Here is an 18468-nt window from a genome sequence, read left to right as displayed (position 1 = left end):
TCAAATGCTTTGTCTGAATCTATTGAGATGATCATATAATTGTTTTTTATTCTATTGATATGATGTATTACCTTAACTGATTTTTGGATGTTAAACCAACATTGCATTCTTGGGATTGATCCCACTTGGTCATGATTTATAATCCTTTTAACACATTGCTATATTTGCTTTGCTAGTATTTTGTTGAGGATTTTTGCATTTATATTCATAAGAGATAATATTCTATAGTTTTCTTGTGATGTTTGCCTAGCTTTGGTGTCATGGTAATACTGGCAAATTGGAATGAGATAGAATGTATTTGCTCCTTTTCTAACTTTTTTGCAAAGAATTGGTATTAACTGGTCTTTAAGTGCATGGTGGAATTCAACGGTGAAGTCATTTGGGCTAAGACTTTTACTTCTGGGTAGCTTTTTTTTATTACTAATTCAATCATTTTGCTATTTATAGGTCTAGTAAGATTGTCTATTTCTTCATAAGTCAGTAACAGTAGTTTGTGTTTTTCTAGGAATTTATCCATTTCACCTAAGTTCATTTATTTGCATGTAATTGTTTACAGTACAATTGTTCTTAGTGTTCATTTATATTCTTTTTTATTTTTGTAAGGTTGGTAGAAATGTCCTTTCTTTCATTCTGGTAGTTTGAGTCTTCCCTTTTGTCCTCTTGGTTAATCTAGGTAAAGGTTTGTCAATTTTGCTCTTCTTTAAAAAAAAAATACCAGCTTTTGCTTTCACTGATTTTCTCTATTGTTTTTCTATTCTCTTTTTCATTAATTTACACTTGAATCTTTACTATTTCTTCCTTCTGCATGCTTAGATTAGTAAAATTTTCCCCCAGTGTCTTAAGTATAAGGAAGGTTATTGACTTGAATATTTCTTCTTTCTTGACAGAGACACTTAACAGCTATCAATTTCCTTTTAAAAACTGATTTTGCTCTATTCTGTATGTTTTAGTTTGTCATGTCTAAATTTTCAGTAATGTCAAAGTATTTTCCAGTCTTCCTTTTGAAATCTTCTGTGACTTGTTTTTTAGGACCATGTGGCTAAATTTCAGTATATTTGCATATTTCTCAAGTTATTGGCCTCTAATTTCATTCCTTCTGTATTTGGAGAACATACTTGACCTTGTCTCTATATTTTTTAATTTATTGAAGCTTGTTTTATGGCCTACCATATGATTGATCCTGAAGACTTTTCCATGTGCACTTGGAAAGAATGTATATATTCTGTTGCTGTTGGTTGGAATGTTCTATAGATGTATATATGAGTTCTAGTACAGAGGTTTTATTAAGTGTTTCAGTTAGGATGCTATTATCATTGGTATTTAAAAAATTTCCTTTTCCAACTCTTGGCTGCTAATATATAGAAATACAATTAAATTTTGTATATTAACCTTGTACTCTGTGGCTTTAATTCATTTATTAGTTCTATTATTGTTTGGCAAATTCTTGAGGATTTGACATATAAAAATTATGTTGTATGATAATAAAGACAATTTGATTTCTTCCTCTCCAATTTAGTATCTTCACTTCTCTTTTCGCTTTTTGTATGATTCACTTTTTATTTGTCTGTTGATATGCTAAGACCTCTGGTATAATGCTGAATAGAAATGGTGAGGGAAACCATCTTTACATTAGTCCTGATATTAAGGGAAAAGAGGTCAACCTTTTGCCATTGAGTGTAATGTTAACTGTAGCTTTTTTTGTAGATGGCTTTTATCAGATTGATGAAGTTCCCTTCAAATACTACTTTGTGGACAGCTTTTATTAGGAATGGATGTTGAATTTCATGAAATGCCTTTTTCAGCATTTTTTCAATGGTCATTTATTTTATAGCCATGTTTTTTCTGTTAATATGGTGAATTACATTGATTGATTTTCAATTATTATACCAACCTTGAATTCCTTGGATAGAACCACTTGTTCATGATCTATATCCTTTCTAATTATTGCTGTATTTAATTCGCTGATATTTTTAAAAGATTACTCTCTGTCCATAAGGAATATTGGTCTATATATTTCCTGTAATAACTTATTAAGTTTTGGTATCAGTGTTACACTGACCTCACAGAAAAAATTTGGAAGTTCTCTACCTTTATTTTCTGAAAGAGCTTATGTCAGATTTTTTTAAATTGATGGTATGCATTTTGTCTTCAAGATCTGTTTAAATGTTTAAAAATTAATGAGTTCCCAAAGAAATTTTATTTATGTAGATTACATTTATCCATATACTGTATAAAAAATTAAAATAGGAAAATTTTAAATGTTTATCAACTTATTAAAAAAATAGTAATTTATAATAAATATTTTTCTGGAAAATAAGTATACTTTCAAAAACAATATTTTGTGAGAAGAGAGGCATTGTTTCACATTTTTGCCAGTGTCTTTCATGTATGGCTTAACAGAAGGCAGCTTGTTTTCCCTTTTGGCTCTGTATTCAGTCTATTGCAACATCACAAGCCTACGGAAAACTTCACTTGTTAAGAGGCTAAATATAGAAAAGGCAAAGAAGTTCTTAGTATTACTAGAGGAATAATTTTGACTTTGCAAGTCCTGCCGTTTTAGATGATCTGTTTCTTCTTGGGTCTGGCTTTGTAAATTGTGTTATTTAAGGAATTTGTTCATTTTTTGAAGTTGGTAAGTGTATTAGCATTAAGGTGTTTATCAAATTCCCTGATTATCTTTCTAATGTCAGGGATCTGTAAGATATCTCCTGTCTCACTCCTGCTATTGGTAATCTTGATCTTCTCTTCTTTTCTTAACATGTTTAACTAGGGTTTTATCAGTGCAATTATTTTCAAAACTCTACATTTTATTGGATATGTAGGATACCTTGTAGGAAGCCCAGATTATGCTGTCTTCCTTCACAGGGTGTTGAGTTTTGTTCTGGCAACTAATTAAATTACTTGTGGATCCTTTTGATCCTGTCAAGCTTAGTATTATTCTTTGTTAGTTTGGATCTATTTTTATTTTGCTTTAATCCTAGGGTGCGGCTATTACTCTGGAGTATGGTGCATACTTGTAAGATTTGGCCTCTCTAAAATTGAAACTGAATGTCTGAGGTATTCAGTGAGATCTCTTCACTGTGGCTGGAGTGCAACTCCAACTTTGTCCGGACTGCATTACTTCTGGTGTCTTCTTTAATGGGTCAGCCATGCAGGAGTTTTTCCCAGCCTGCCCTCCTCCCCAGGCAGCTTCCTCTATCAGGTACCCTTTCCTGCTAATTACAGTCAGTTCAGCCACCCCTAACCTTGACCTCAGACTTTTTGTCCAGCAAAACTGCCCTCTTGCTTTGCCTCCAGCAACCTGCCAGCTGGTAAGTGTCTCCAAACAGAAAGTCAGGGCACGTATAGGGCTCAACTTACGTGTTTTCATTCTCTCAAAGTTCACAATCCTGTGGTCCCTGTGTCCAATTACTGAGATCACTTGCCTTGTGTATATTGTCTCCTTGTTTATGGCAGGACAAGTCTGGTACCGGTTACTCTGGCAGAGCTGTAAACAGAAGTCCCTATACCCCTTTTAAAAAATGTATACTAGTTAGCAAATCAAATACTTAGGTTGACATTATCCTTTTATCACATGAATCAAGCTTTGAAATTCCCCCCAAAATAAAATTTTCAGTGTTCAAAAAAACTGAAAGTAAGACAATAACATTATTTGACTACTCTGAGATGATGATCAACATGTAATAGAGGATTTCCAAATTTTTCTAATCCTGAATCCTCTCGTATCTAATTAAATATCTTAGAACTTTCCAGCAATTTCTCTTTTCTCTATGTTCACTTGGTATTATTCATGCTCATACTATCCTATATCCTCTGCATTTTTTCCCTCTGATCACCACTTTTTGAATACTACTTTCTCCCTAAATTCACCCATAACCTTTACTCTTGCCTATTCTCTCAGTAAGTATATACATATACATATGTACATTTTGGGATGTACATGGCACTCACTATATGCTAAGCCCTTTGCTAGCATTATAAATTAAGAAATACAAAAAAAGATAAAGCTGTTATGAATCTTATATCCCTTAAGATATGTCTTAATTAGGGTTCCCCTAAAAGCAGAGCATGAGACAATCTTGAGTACTGATTACTGATGGTAGATTTGGAGGTGATCCTAGGAAACAGGAATGAAGGGGAGGAAAGTATGAGATGGGAAAAGAGAAACATCCAATATTAAGGTTGCTGCTGTAGGAACAGGGGCTTGATTCCTGCTGGAATTTCTTAAGAAGTTACAAACGTCCTCTCAGTCAGGTCCGCCTGAAGAGTGGAAGACTGGAGCCCTTATTCACTGGTTCCCATCTCCAACTGGCTGTGACTGGCTGTGCTCCTGCTTGAGCAGAGCAGGTGCCTGTGGGGCCAGAGAGAGCCTTGGGGCAGAAAGGAAGGTGACAACTGGACACGCGTGGCTACTAAAGGAGGTGAGTATGAGCTTGCAGGGAATTGTCTATCGCAGCTGCAACTAAAATCTGAATGGGCCAAGGGGATGGGACATGTGGCCCCAGAGACAAGTGTGATGGGTGGAAATATCAAACCTCGTCTCTGAAAAATTTAAATACCTTGATAAAAACCTAGCAATGTGATAGAGTGAATGAGTGTGTGTGTGTGTGTATATGTGTGTGCACACGTGCATGTGTGTGCAGGAATATAAATTCAGATTGGGTGGTTCGGAGAGGACTCTCTGGGGAGGTAGCAATGAAGCTGATACTAAGGAATAGGGAATAAGCAGGATGCAGAGAAAGAGGATTCTAGGCTGAGGAAGAGAAGTACAAAGGTCCTTAGACAGCATAAATATGGCATATTTGAAGAGCAAATGGCAGAGGTCCCTTGAAAGCAGAAGAGGAGGTTAGAGAGATAGACAGGAACTAGATTACATCACTCAGCCTGCATGGCCATGGTAAGGAGTTTGGAATTTATCCTAAGTCATTTGGAAAACCATTGGAAGATTTTATGCAGGGGAGTAATATGATTTTATATTTGTTTTATATGATACTAGGGAGACATAATGACTCTTTGATTCATACATGTCAAGCATTCCTGAAGGTTTCAATGCAGTTACAGTAGTTAACACCAGAAAATAGTCTTTATTTTGGTTTTATCCCCAGTTATACTTAAATCACTATCTTTGACAAAACTCCCAGTCCTTTGCAGTTCACTATTACCAAATTTAATACTCACATTTCAGAGTTCATTGAGAAAGCAGTAATAGCAATGAATGGATGTCAGAATGTCCCAGCACTCCAAGCTGATGAAGATTCATTCATTAAAGTTGTTATGAAAAAAGTCAGTGTGAAAATGCAACTTTTGAATGGTAACTCACCAAGGTTATTATGGCTACATTTATCTTGAGCGAAAAGATGGTTGATTTTTAGATCTTGAAAATGTTACTAAATGTTAAGACACAAAATTCTCACATAAACTCTTAGGTTAATATAATTTGCTTTTTTATGATAAAGTTATTTTTACTGGTGATTTCATAGTCTAACAGAAATGTTGACATGGAACACAGAATGCCCAGCTCTAACATTAATTTGTTCTGTGACAACGAACAATCACAAAATGATCACAAAGTATGTATTAAGTATCTGTCGTGTATGTGCCTTTCACAGGAGTTACAAAAACATAAGATATGCTCATGTCCACAGGATCAAAAAATATAGTCACTACCTCAAATTTCATTAGAAATGTACAGGAAATACTTCACTGACACTCTGACACATAACTAGTTAAAAAAAAAAAAGACTAAGTTTGGACAAGGCTCAGAAAAAAGTGTACTACCTACAGTCCAATGTAAGAATTAAGATTGCACTTCACTTTTTTTAAAAGCCATAAATTATAGTTTCAGGGGTTAAGATTTTCCTGCTTAATGTAATTCTCTTATTGAATTAAGATACACTACCCTGTTTCCCCGATATTCCACCACTTACTTAACGGTCCATCTGTCCATTAGAACATTAGGATGGTTCTAGTCCTAACACTTTCTCTAGAATTGCAGGCGACAGTGAAGACATTTTCGTTTTCTTGTGGTTCGTTCTTTCCTGATTGAATGCTGAATGTGATTCTGGTCTGATGCATTCTCTTCCTGGGCTTGAAAAAGCTTCAACTCCAGTGGTCAGAATGCCCAGTTTCACATATATCATTCTTATTCTTCTATATTAAGTTTCAAGTGACTTTTCTTGCTTTGCAGTTTTCTCTGTCTTCAAACAGTTAGGATCCCTTTTGCTTCCTTTGATTTGAAAAAGCATGACCACAAAGTGGGTGACTTTGCCAACCTCAGAAGGAAGATTGCTAGAAGAAATCTGTAACCAACCGGAAACAACTCTTTGATCTGTGAATGGACATCACCTCTTGTAGGAAAAGTGACACATACATTTGTATATATTTACTGACCTTGGTAAGTATAAGAGAGGCTGTACTTCCTTTGATTTGGCTATGCACTTTCAGGACTCAAGAGTTTTAAATAACTACAGCTAAATATAGATGCTGCTGGTTGAGCAAGGTCATTCTATAGCTGTCCATCACTATTTGGTAAATAACCTCTTTTATAGACTACTTTAAAGTAGCCAGCTTATAACAATGTTTATTACCCACTCTCTGTGTTAAGGTCAAGCTCAAACCTTTCTGTATGCAAAAAGGGAAGTAGGTCAGTGACATCTTTCATATGGAGGAAGCTTTGATTTGAGTTTGGGGGTATAAAGAGAAATGGAAAACCTCACTTGCAGGAAATGCATCAGAAGTACAAGTAAAGCAAAAGAGACACGACTTAAAAATAACTCTAATGCATTTTAAATTGACAAATCACTCACCTCTGTAACCTCCTATCACTGTAGAGCTTGAAATCTGTAGGGCATCAGATAAGATACACTTCCGTGGAAGAAACTAAAGATCACTTGAGAAAAATCAGAGGAAAAAGTGTTTTGCCCTAAATCAAAGTGTAGAGAATCTGTTGCACTAGATCCTTTCCTCCCAATGCATATGCAAGGAAGAGTTTAGGAAAAATAAAGAAGAAAGGTCACTTTTAAAAGACTCTTGGAGAAAACAATTCTAATTACATCAAAGGGGAAAACTTGGGCTTCACCCAGTGGCAAAAGAAAACATGATAAAAGAGCTACCATGTTTTCTATAGCTTTGTTTAGAACAGACAGAAATCTGGATTTCCAAGGGAGGCAATCCAATGATCAAGCAGACACAAAAGGATGAGGTCAGGAGAAAAGTAGAAGTTAATGAGCTAAGGGCTGGGAACAAATTTTAACAAGTGAGAATTGGGCCAGTCTGTTCACCAGAAACATAACTATTGGCTTGAATTGCTCAGATTGATCAGCTGCTGTATCAATCCCATAATCAGACAAACACAAGTGCCTAAATGTATTAACAAACTGACTCTAGCTGCCACATGATTTTTTAATTTCCAGTTTGAAAATGCATATACTTGAGATATTTATTAGATGCTGTAAACTCTTTGCAGGGGGTGGGAAGAAAATACATTTTCCTGTTACATCTCCAGGAAGACACTAGCATCAACATTCATTTAAGTTTAGCATTTCAGCATGTGGTGCCTCCCTAGGCATGGTCCTAACCATGTAAGGACAACTGAATTAAGAAGCACTTTCTAAAAAATTTTATCTTATAGGATGATGAGGCTAGGTTATTAAGGACTACCATCCTCCAACTTTTACATGTGCTCACAGTTTCAGAAGGCCAGTACATGGTCCAGTCTTGGAAGGAAGCACCTTAATATGTACTTAAGCAGGAATTTGGCTGTAATTTCTTATTGACCCTTATTCAGGATGGAATTAGCGAAGTTGTGATATAATGTGCAAAATCTGTTTCCAAGTCACATTAAATACTTATATTCCTGGCAGTGGGGTACAGTTTGTGAATATGCAATGCCATGCATTTTCTTATAATGTAAAAAAGTGATTTCCAATTGTGCTTGCAAAAACATCCTTGATCATGGAGTGTGTGGGCTTTCTTTTGGCATAATGGTAAACAACGTTTTCAATTACGTATCAAGAGGAAAATTGTGAAATCTACTAGATAATTAAAAAGTTGAATGTATAGCACCATTTAATGCTACATATTCCACACTAAAAGGAAATGGTGTCTAAACTCAAGGATTTTTCAAACAATTCCTCTTTTGTTACATAATTAGCAAACAGGTTTTTTGTTCAGACCTACCCCAAATGGACAAGTTCTATGACAGGCCATATAATTTGTATTCAAGAGTGGACTCATCTTTTAGGGTGTTTTTTTAAAAAGACCCTACAATAGCTTTGTAATTTAAAAAATACATCACAAACATACATTTTTTTGGAATGATACCACAGTGATTTGAAATGTGGTTTCAACAACATGACAAAATAAGTCAAGCTTTGCTGTTCAATAAAAACACATAGAAATAATGCATACATACAATGATATGATTTTCATACCTGGGCTCAAAAGCAAGAAGATGACAAATATAAGGGATATACTGAAAAATCAGAGTGGTAAATTCAGAACCTGGTACTCCAGCAACTGAGAGGAAACTCATCCAAGATTGATGTCTTCAGGTGTATCTAGAAGTGCTTTAGTGCCCATATAGGTACAGCAGACATGCCTTTGGGCTCAGGCAAGGTGAGGGAGCGAAAGCATAACATTACACCATAAAGCTGGGATAACGGAAGGGTTTTCCTCTCAATGGAAAGGGGGAATAGAACAACTCTACCTACTGGCACAAGGAAGCAAGAAGGAACCTTGTCTTTATCTGGGATCCTGAGGAGGAAAAAAACCTATGAAAAATAAAAATGGCAAGCTTGTCCAAATTTCTATTATCCATAGGTATGGACATGCCTAATTGAGTAATTAACAATAGGACTGATCTAAACTTGGTAAAATCCCTGGAGCATCCAGCAAAAACAAACACAAAATCATTCCAGAGTAGCACTTCCATAAGCATAAAAACTCTAACAAGAAAACAAACAAACCATATCGAAAAAAAGAACACTTCTGTTATAATGAGCTCTCCTATACAAATAAATAACAAGCCTTGAGGGAAGATGAATACTCAATTGTATGAAGATTACATAATCTTCTCTCTGCCCCAAACATGATAAAATAAAATATCTGAACCAATCTAGAAGACAAAATGATTGGAGTGAAAAAGAAAAAGAGGGACTAGAAATAAATCTCAAAGAATGTCACCATAAAAGTATATGGCAGATGTGAAAAGAAAAATATGTCTTTAGAAATGAAGAAAAAAATCCTTGCAATTAAAAATTCAATGGACATAAATAAAGATTAAACAATCTGAGACAGAATTAATAAGCTGGAAAACTGACCTAAGGAAATTACCCCGATTATCGCACAGAAAAAGTAAAAAGAGAAATTAGAAAAATGGAGGGTAGAAGATCCAACATATGTTGGAATAGGAGTTCCAGAAAGAGAGAAAATAGAGAATGGGGAAGATATCACATTTAAAGAGCTATTCCCTGATAATTTTTCAGAATTGAAAGGTATGAATCCACAGATTTCAGAACATCAAAGACAATAAGAAAATCCTAAAAGCAAGCCGAGAGAGAAGACAGATTGTCTAGCAATGAAGAGTTAAACCTTTCGGCATGCAAAAAAAAGGATGGGATTGGAATAAGCATTTTGTTATAACCGTAACATTTTATTTCTTTTAAAATTATCTGGAGCGAAAATGAAAAAATTTACTCTGAAATCTGTGTGGTAAGTATAATAGTATCTGTTATTTTCTTACTTTTCTACATGTTTGACATATCTCACAATTAAAAACTAAAATATGAAAAAGCTGAAGAGGAGTACATTATAGTTACAGATAAAATATTTGTTTATCATAATAACCTGTATCCCCCTGTTTTTATATACCAACTCCCTACACCAAGCAGTTGTAAATAGCTGAGAGAGAGCTTATACTGGTGTGCAACTTGGAAGAGACTTAGCAATTACCTTAATTGTGGCAATATTGCTTAGATGAGAGGTAGGCAAACTACAAGCCTGAGACCTACCTGTTTTTATAAATAAAGGTTTCTTAGAGTCCATTTTTTTTCTGTTTTGTCTATGGCTGCTTTGACTCTACAATAGTGCAGTTGGGTAGTTGTAAGTCTAAAATATTTGTCATCTTGCCCTTTAAGAAAAAGTTTAAAAATATATGTTATTTAGCCCTTTAAAAAAAGCCCTTTAAGAAAAAAGTAAAGCCCTGGCTTAAATGATGATGTTTCTTGTTATTTCCCTTTAACAGTATATTTTTAAAATAAATTACAAATCTTACATAGACTTGAAAGACAGTAATTAAGTTTAATGGTCTTAGATTTGTACACAGGGGAAACTTAAGGTAAAATAAAAACTAAAAAATTCTAAAATATTTTTGAGTGTTTATTTAGTTGAATTTTCTACAGTAAGAGTCTCCCTAATCAAGCAAAACTGATTTGGGTAGCATGAATGTTCAAATTAGTCATCTGAATCTACAACACAACCTATTTAATCTCTTGTGCCTAACATATTTCCTATCATTAGCTAAAGTTGCCTTCATTTTATAACAACTTAGAAAGCATTTGTCTGGGCCTGTATTTTTAAAATAATAATCTTTCCATACATACCTTCTGAAGGGCTGGAAATACTGGCCTTCATATACTTATGACACCTGAAAATCATGCTATACTATTTAATATACATTCTGATGTTTGAAAAGAAAAAACTCATCACTTAGTCACGGCTGAGAAAATGACTGGATTTCTCACCTCAGTGTTTACTTAAACCACAGGAAATTATTTTTCATTCAGTTGGACAAAGTCAGATTTTTCTTCATTAGAGTCTAGAGATTTTACCGATTTAATCACTTACGTCAATAAAAAACTGTAATAATAGCTTCTTTGAAGACACAAGTTACTACTTGTGGCAGATATAGCAGGAAAATTACCTGTCATGTCACTCCTTCGAGTCCCTTTGTCACCAGGCCCCACCTTCCCCCCCTGATCATATGTTGTTCTTTGGACCTGTTCTTCCCCACGGCAGTCTGCATGTCCCACTCCCTCCACTGCCCACACATGTTTAGTGCCTTTTTTTATATGCCTTGCTGATGTCCAGCCCCAAGTGGACCATGCTGTAGTGGACATTTCATAAATGAATATTGAATTAACTAATTAATATTTTAGAAATTCCTATAACCTAGAATGATCTTGCCTTTCTCTGAATTCCTGTAGTTCTTAATTTGAAAAACAGAACAAACGTAAAGAGCCGTGGGTTGTTTTCCACTTGTTATATGTAAATAAAATATTATCTCTTCAGTAAGACTGTAAACTCCTTCAAGGTCAGGGACAATGTTGTAAGTGTCTTTTAAAATGTCATTTAAAAAAAATCATATGTGAGAGAGAAAGAAGGCCACCATGGGCATCCCATACAAGGAGGCGAAGGATCCAGCATGTGCTTTAATACTCACCAGCTTGCCTTCAAATATCATTTTATATATATATACTTATTATTATATATTTATAATTATATATATTTATAAAATTCATAATTGTATATATTTGCTATTCAAAGAAACAACTACTTGTTAAATGAAGTCTTTAAAAACACCCCAGTACATTGGGGAGGAATACTTTGAAACCCATTAGATGAATTTGTTAGGGTCAAGTAACTCTTCTTTAAACACGAATCAAATGGAGAAAGGAGCTAAAAGCAAACAAGGCCGTCCTGCTCAGATTCCAAGTCCATTTTCCAAGGTGATTTATAGTTGGATTTATCTTTTAAGTGCTTATAGGAGAATCGAGCCTGAAAACAGGCAGGAGTGCATAATTGTTCTTTTTCAAGCCAGGAACTATTTTTCTCTCTCTTTGAAGGTTGAAGTCAGAACCACTAGATTTGTAACTTACAACTAAAGCCTCTTTACTGTTTTCCCTCCTGTATTTTTCATTTCATCCATCAGATTTTCTGAGAGGCTCAAATGGGATGCTCATTCATTTCCAAAGAATGACACTGACAGTCCCCAAAGCCAATAATAAATTAAATTGTAAAGTTACCTTTCTTTACAGAAAGCTTATGGCCTTTCACAAAGCCCTCACACTGTACTTCAAGACCATCTCGGTCGCTTTTGCCGTCCATTCCTTTTCATCCACCCCTGTGTAGAGATCTTGACTCAAGCTGAACAGCCTTGCGTTGTAATAGCCATCAACACATGCTGGCAGTGTTTTCCAAATAAATGGACCTGTGTGTTTCCCAACCTTTTTTTTTTTAACAGAATGGTCAGAAACACTGTTTTGCCTTTTGGGCAGGATATCAGGGGAGGTGGGTGATTGAAAGAAAGCCTGGGATGAGAAAGATAATAAATGTGCTTACATTCTGGTCCATACCCCTACCTTCCCAGGACAAAGACAGGTGTATTCAAGAGTTTTCTTTAAAGAAAGAAGACTGGTGGTACACTAACGGCACAGAAAGACTGTCCTCAAAGAGAGGAACTGAATGAGACATGGGCATTTTCCACGAATGACTCACCAGTGCTTCACACTGAAAGAAGACAGTTGGAGACAGAATAATAGCCATAATTCAGACTGAGACCTCTTTGAAGACAAGAACCCTATTTTTTTACCTTTGAGTCTCCAAAAATTTTTAAGTATTTGTTGTATAAATATTTGTTGGATGATTAAATTAGTTTCATTCTCCTGGGCTTTCCTGAGCAGCACCAAACTGAATTTTGTGAGTGTTCAGGAGACTGTATTAGAAGAGCTGTGCTATGATGCGTGTGTGTGTGTGTGTTTGTGCTGACCTAGGGGTAGAATGAATGAGGGAATAAATGAATTTGAATAGGTAAAGTTTGAAGCTGAAGCAGTTTCAACTAGAAAGTACAGAAAGAGATTATCATTACTAGTTGATGTGCCTATCAAAAGATGGAAAGGTACATTTATTTATACGGTTGTTCAGTTAGAATAAGTCTTTCAGTGAGGAGTTATTGTGTGCCTTAGCCCTGGGCTAGGTGTCGTGAATGGTACAGACATAAGGCAGATGTCCAGCTGTCTCAACAGGTGATTTCTGTGGGTGTGTTACTCGCACCCACAAATAGCACTCAGCCCTGCTGACCATCTGCAAATAGAATCCAGTCTCACTGAGGTTCTTAGCGAGCAATGTCAAGTTCACTGATGACTCCGTCAGGGAGGCAGAGAGTTTGTACTGTACCTACCACCGCCCTCAGCTTTCTCTTTAGCTCATTGGACAATGGTTTTCCTCCCCCATCTTTCTAGATCCCCAGTCCTCCTAGCTTCCTCCTCCTCTTCACTTGCCATGGTGCCGGGACACAGCTCTGTGCTACTCACTCCCTTTTGCCATGATGTCTCTGTGCCAAATGGATGCCTGGTGGGAATGGACATAGGTATGTTTTTACCATTTTGCCTTGTGTTGGCAAATTTTAAGAGCATCTCTCTGGTGCTTCTCCCCTGATTGATTCAGGGCCCCAAACTAGGGCTAGAGCTACAATAAACTGAATGTTTGTGTCCCACCAATGTGAAATCTAACCCCCTGGGGGTGGCATTAGGAGGGGAGGCCTTTGGGAGGTTATTAGGTCATGAAGGTGGAGCCCTCATGAACGAGATAGTACCCTTATGAAAGGGACCACAGAGAGCTCTCTCACCCTTTTTTTCCTGCCATGGGAGAACATAAGTCAACCACATGCAACCCAAGGTAGGGCCCTTGCCAGACCCCGGCCATGCGGGCACTCTGCTCTTGGACTTGGGGTCTCCAGAACTGGGAGAAACACATTTCCACTGTTTACAAGCCACCCAGTTTATGGTACTTTGCTGCAGCATCCTGACATGACTAGGACAAGGCCCTGAGAGCAATTTTACCCGAGAGAGAGCTGCTTTCTCTCCCTCCTCCCTGGCAATGCTTAAGATGGGGAGGGGCATGACACCCACATAGTGCAGGAGTCTTTTTGTGCCATGCCCCTTCTCACCTCAAGAGCACAACTGTGATTTGGGGAAACACCATTCTAGGTTCACTCCCTACCTTCTGTAGTATTTTTCTTCTCTTTATGCAGCAAATTCTCTAGAATGTGCTGTTCCCTGGCACTTATCTGACTTTCTCTCACTGGAGCCTCCTAAACAGTAGAGGATAGCATCGCTTCTACTCAAACTGATGCCTTCACTCTGTGCTGGGAAACATATGATCCCCTCCCACCTCGCATGACCCTGGAACTTGGCCTGCACGGATTGAAAAAAGAACACAACTAGGGAGGAGAGGGTGTTCCTTACACTGTAAATTAAGCAAGTTGTAAATTCTGCCTCAACCCAGTTCCGGGACTGTAGGAGGGCTACGCAAAGAGAGGAGGTGAAGAATGCTTAGCATCTCTGATTATGCAGAGCAGAGATTATTTTCTCTGGACTGAAACAGCTCCCTTGGACACTTCCTGCACTTTCATCTGGATACTGATTTATTTTTCTCTAAGTGAATTTAGGTAATGAGAAAGGTACCTCCTTGACATCTCTGGAGAATAAATCCTTCTAATTATCCACTAGAGAAGAGAAGCAGAAGGGCTGTCGCAAAGCAAATACCTCCTAACATATTTTAGAAGTATGGCCCAAATCTGAACTATGCAAAAAGCTACTACGAATTAGGAAATTACTCAAACCAAGGACTTTAGAAAAATCATGGCTATTTTAAGAGTTGGCAGTAGGTATGTCAATAACTGTCACTCCAGATGGCTGCTGGATGGGGGCGGTTGGAAAGAAGTAAAGACCTGAAGTTGAGTCGCCCTCCATGTAGTTCTCCAAGCTGACCTCAGACAGCAGCTGATGGATACACCGACCTCAGCACCCAGAGCTCCTCTGCCTCAGCACAACCTGCAGCCGGGTAGTTCTCTTCTGTGGATCCTCCTGAGCAGTGCAAGTACTCAGCAGTATCCAGACCTCCACCCACCAGATGCCAGATGCACAACTCCTCTTCCCCAGCTGTGGAAATAAAAAATGTCTTTAGTCATCTTCAATATCTCCTGGGGGCAAAGCCACCCCCAGGTGAGAACTGTAACCAGGAGAAACTTTGGGCTCATCACCCGAGGCTTTGGAACCCACCTATGTGCGAACTCTGTACAAATACATGTTCAATCAAATCCATTTCAATTCTTTTTAGGGCTACTGCTTTCTGACTTTCTCAGCCTATGAGGTAAGATCACTCACCGATACATATTTTTTTCACTTCAGTTTATTCAGGTATCACTCCTTTTAATGCATTCATAACATTCTAGTATATGAATATACCGCCATTTATTGAACCAGTACATTGTGTTATTTCCAGATTTTTTTTAAGTATAAATAATGTTGCAATTTATGTCTTCCTCAGTTCAACAAAAGCTTTTTGAATATCCGTCATTTCCAGCAACTGTATTAGGTGCTGGTGAACAAAGCAATTACTATAAGTAAAGTGAGTACAAATTGTAAATATATACATATTTAAAACAATCCAGTTAATGATAAATGCCTTGATGGGAATAAAAGGATGAAACAATGAGTTACTAGTGAGGCCGGTTTAGATAGGGTGGTCAGGGGAGATGTCTCTGGGTAGGGAATAGTTGGCAGAGGCTTTATTAAACGATGCCAGTGAGCCAGGTCTCTGCTGGGCAAGACCATTCTAAGCAAAGGGAAAAGCAGATACAAATACCCAGGAGCGAGAAAGAGCTTATGGTGCTCGAGGAAGAGAAGGGAAGCCAGTGTGAGTGGAGCACAGAGAACAGGGGGAAAAGGGGTGACAAGTCGTGTATCACGTAAATGGTGTATCAGCAACTGGAAAAGGCAGGACCTTGTGGGTCACTGTGGCATAGAATCTGTGTTTTGGTCTAGCAGCATTGGCAAGTCATCTAAGTTCTCAAGGAAGGGTCAAGATACTTCTTTCCCTTATAGACAGCCAACTGACCCAGTGTCATTTACTGAGGCCATTACCTAGTAAACTGCTGCATTACTTTCATCATGAATCAGCTAAGCGTGTGTCAGGTGACATATATGTGCAGCTCTAATTCTGGAAACTCCATTGTGTCCTGTGCACTGTGTTGATTTTGCCAGCTTTACAGTAGGTGTTGATATCTGTCAGTGGAAGGCTTCCAGTTTTCTCTTCTTCTTCAAGACTACCTCGTCATTTTTGGCTCCTTGCCTTTCATATGAATTTTAGAGTCAGAGTGTCATTTTCAGTCACCTGTTAGGGTTTTTATTGTGACTGCAGTGAGATCAATTTGGGAGGAAACTGACACCAGGTCTTCCAATCCATAAAGATGGAGTCACGAATATGATCGCCCTCAATAAAGATTCCTGGCAAGGGAAGCTTTTGTGAGAAAATGGTCCATGTTGAGTCTCTGCTCTTTTTGTTTTGTTTAAGTAGGAAGGGATGTTTCTTAAAGCTTAACTGATCACCAGGACTTGCAAAAGTATCAATCAGGGAAACTCATAAAAGGGATGGCCTTTAATAAACCGGTCAAAACTCGGGAATTTTGCCAAAATACAAATCTGAAGGCTCAATCTGTAGCTCTTCTTCCTGGCAATAGCTAGCTAGCAGGAAGTTGCAATATGAACATTTTCAGAAAAGGAGAGATTTTGTTTTTCACCTACACCCTCTTTCCTGCCGTCTAACTTCATAAGCGGCTGTGCTGGCCCAGCCCTCCTGCACTGCTATGTCCGCACATTCAGTAGACAATGGAAAGCGCTGTGTTCTTCCAGATGATACTCTTTATTAATAATTAATAATGATGTTTCTTATGAATCATTTCACTCTTAAAAATGTTTCACCAAGTGATAAACTCAGCATCTATAAAGCAATGAAGTGTAGGCACAGTTTTAGTGTTCTCCAAATATCTGGAAATTTGTTCGCTGTGTATATTCAGAATTCGGTGGATCATTTAACCACCAAATGTCACATTGAATATGCATTCTCCTTTCATACACAAAAAAAGACTTAAGGAATTTATTACAACTTCAGTTTACAATTTTTCCTACTGAATCTGGTGTCTATCCATTTTAAGATTCAATAATGGTAAAAGTGATTGATAAAAATTTTGTGATTAAATAGTTAAAACAATTATGTATAAGCCCTGTCACGTATGATTGAAAAATTTTGTGATTAAATAGTTAAAACAATTATGTATAAGCCCTGTCATCTATGATTGGATGCCATCAGAACCTTTATCTCTTACTGCAAAAATCAGTTCTAAGTGTGCTTCTGTTATAAACCCAATTTTATCGAGATAATTTATTTCAGCTACCTTAAGATCAATTCTAAAAAACTCTACAAACATTTCACATTCTTCAATTTCAGTCTTCCTGGGGTTTTTATTCCCAGATTTTCTAGGTATGCTCTAATTTCTACTTCTTGGCTACATCTCCAGATTTCCAACGGCTAACAACAGAATCCCAGAATTTGTGTCTGAAACTTCATGCTTCCAAGATTTCCTAGGTGGATATAAATCTTTCTCCACAGGGTTCACAAAACTCAATACAAATTTAATTATCTCTCACACCATAGCCATAAGGGTAAAAAAGTGAGATGAAGTTCAGAAGAAAAAAAAAAAAAGCAAAACCAAACAATAACAACTAAATAGAATCCTCAGTACAAGTATGTTTCCCCAAGTTTAAAAATAAAAGTCATGTTGGAATTAATCATTCGTATTATTGTGTAGCCTAAGAAATATTTGTAGTTCATATACATTATAAAGCTAAATACTACCAAAAAGCACGCAGGACAGTCCTGAGGAAGATGCCTGGCATTTAGAGAAACATGTCCTACAGTTCTAAATACAGCTAATTAGGCAAATGAATTTTAAAACATACAGTTTAAAAGGAGCAAGTATCATCTATTTATTCTCACAAATGCAATTTTGGAGGCAGACAGATTAAATGTCTCAAGATCATCTAATGCCCATGGGTGGCTCTAAGTCATGTCTGCACTGACGGGTCCAAGGCCATTGTTAACACCTGTCAAGTTGCCTCATGAATTTTCAGCTGAGAGTTTTGGGTATTTTCCATTTGACAGTGTAAACTGAGATGCTGTGTGCAGCTGTTTGTCCAAGACCATCAGGTGACCAGGTGCTGTCAGAATCTGTGACACTGGTTTCCACGGGAACTGGAACCTTGTCCAGCACACTGCAGGCCACTAATATTTTCTCAACTATAAAGAAGCTATTTTTCTAATAGAGGTATATTGCATATTGCACATGTTATCCCTGGAAACTGTCTGCTCTTTGAGAAGGGAAAATGTTTTTACTCTTTGGAAAATTTAAAAAAAAATTATGATCATGGTCCACAAACCCAGAAGTGGAAAGGAAATACTCTCATTATTTATTTAGTATTGACAAAACTTGGTGCTGGAAACATAACTCAGAGCATTAATCACCTACCTAATGGACTAAAAGCAACAGGCAGAAGACGTATTAAAAGTAGAAAATTCTCTCTCAGAAACAATTTGGTTCAGAAAATTTACTGAATATGAGATGTAATTTTT

At 37.0% G+C, this 18468-nt stretch overlaps 1 long non-coding RNA gene across 2 annotated transcripts in view; it reads left to right on the top strand.

The window, feature by feature from the left end:
- The window catches only part of LOC140850499 (uncharacterized), a 291177-nt gene extending 274119 nt beyond the window's left edge, over nucleotides 1-17058 (top strand). For both annotated transcript variants that reach the window (XR_012133413.1, XR_012133412.1), the window contains 4 exons: nucleotides 4251-4421; nucleotides 6188-9711; nucleotides 12368-13366; nucleotides 14030-17058. This is a non-coding gene — a long non-coding RNA (uncharacterized lncRNA). The remainder of the gene's footprint in view (nucleotides 1-4250; nucleotides 4422-6187; nucleotides 9712-12367; nucleotides 13367-14029) is intronic.
- Nucleotides 17059-18468: the final 1410 nt, after the last annotated feature.

This window comes from Manis javanica, chromosome 7, assembly GCF_040802235.1.
Source record: "Manis javanica isolate MJ-LG chromosome 7, MJ_LKY, whole genome shotgun sequence".
Classification (NCBI taxonomy): Eukaryota; Metazoa; Chordata; class Mammalia; order Pholidota; family Manidae; genus Manis; species Manis javanica.
This window is presented reverse-complemented; position numbering and strand designations above follow the sequence as displayed.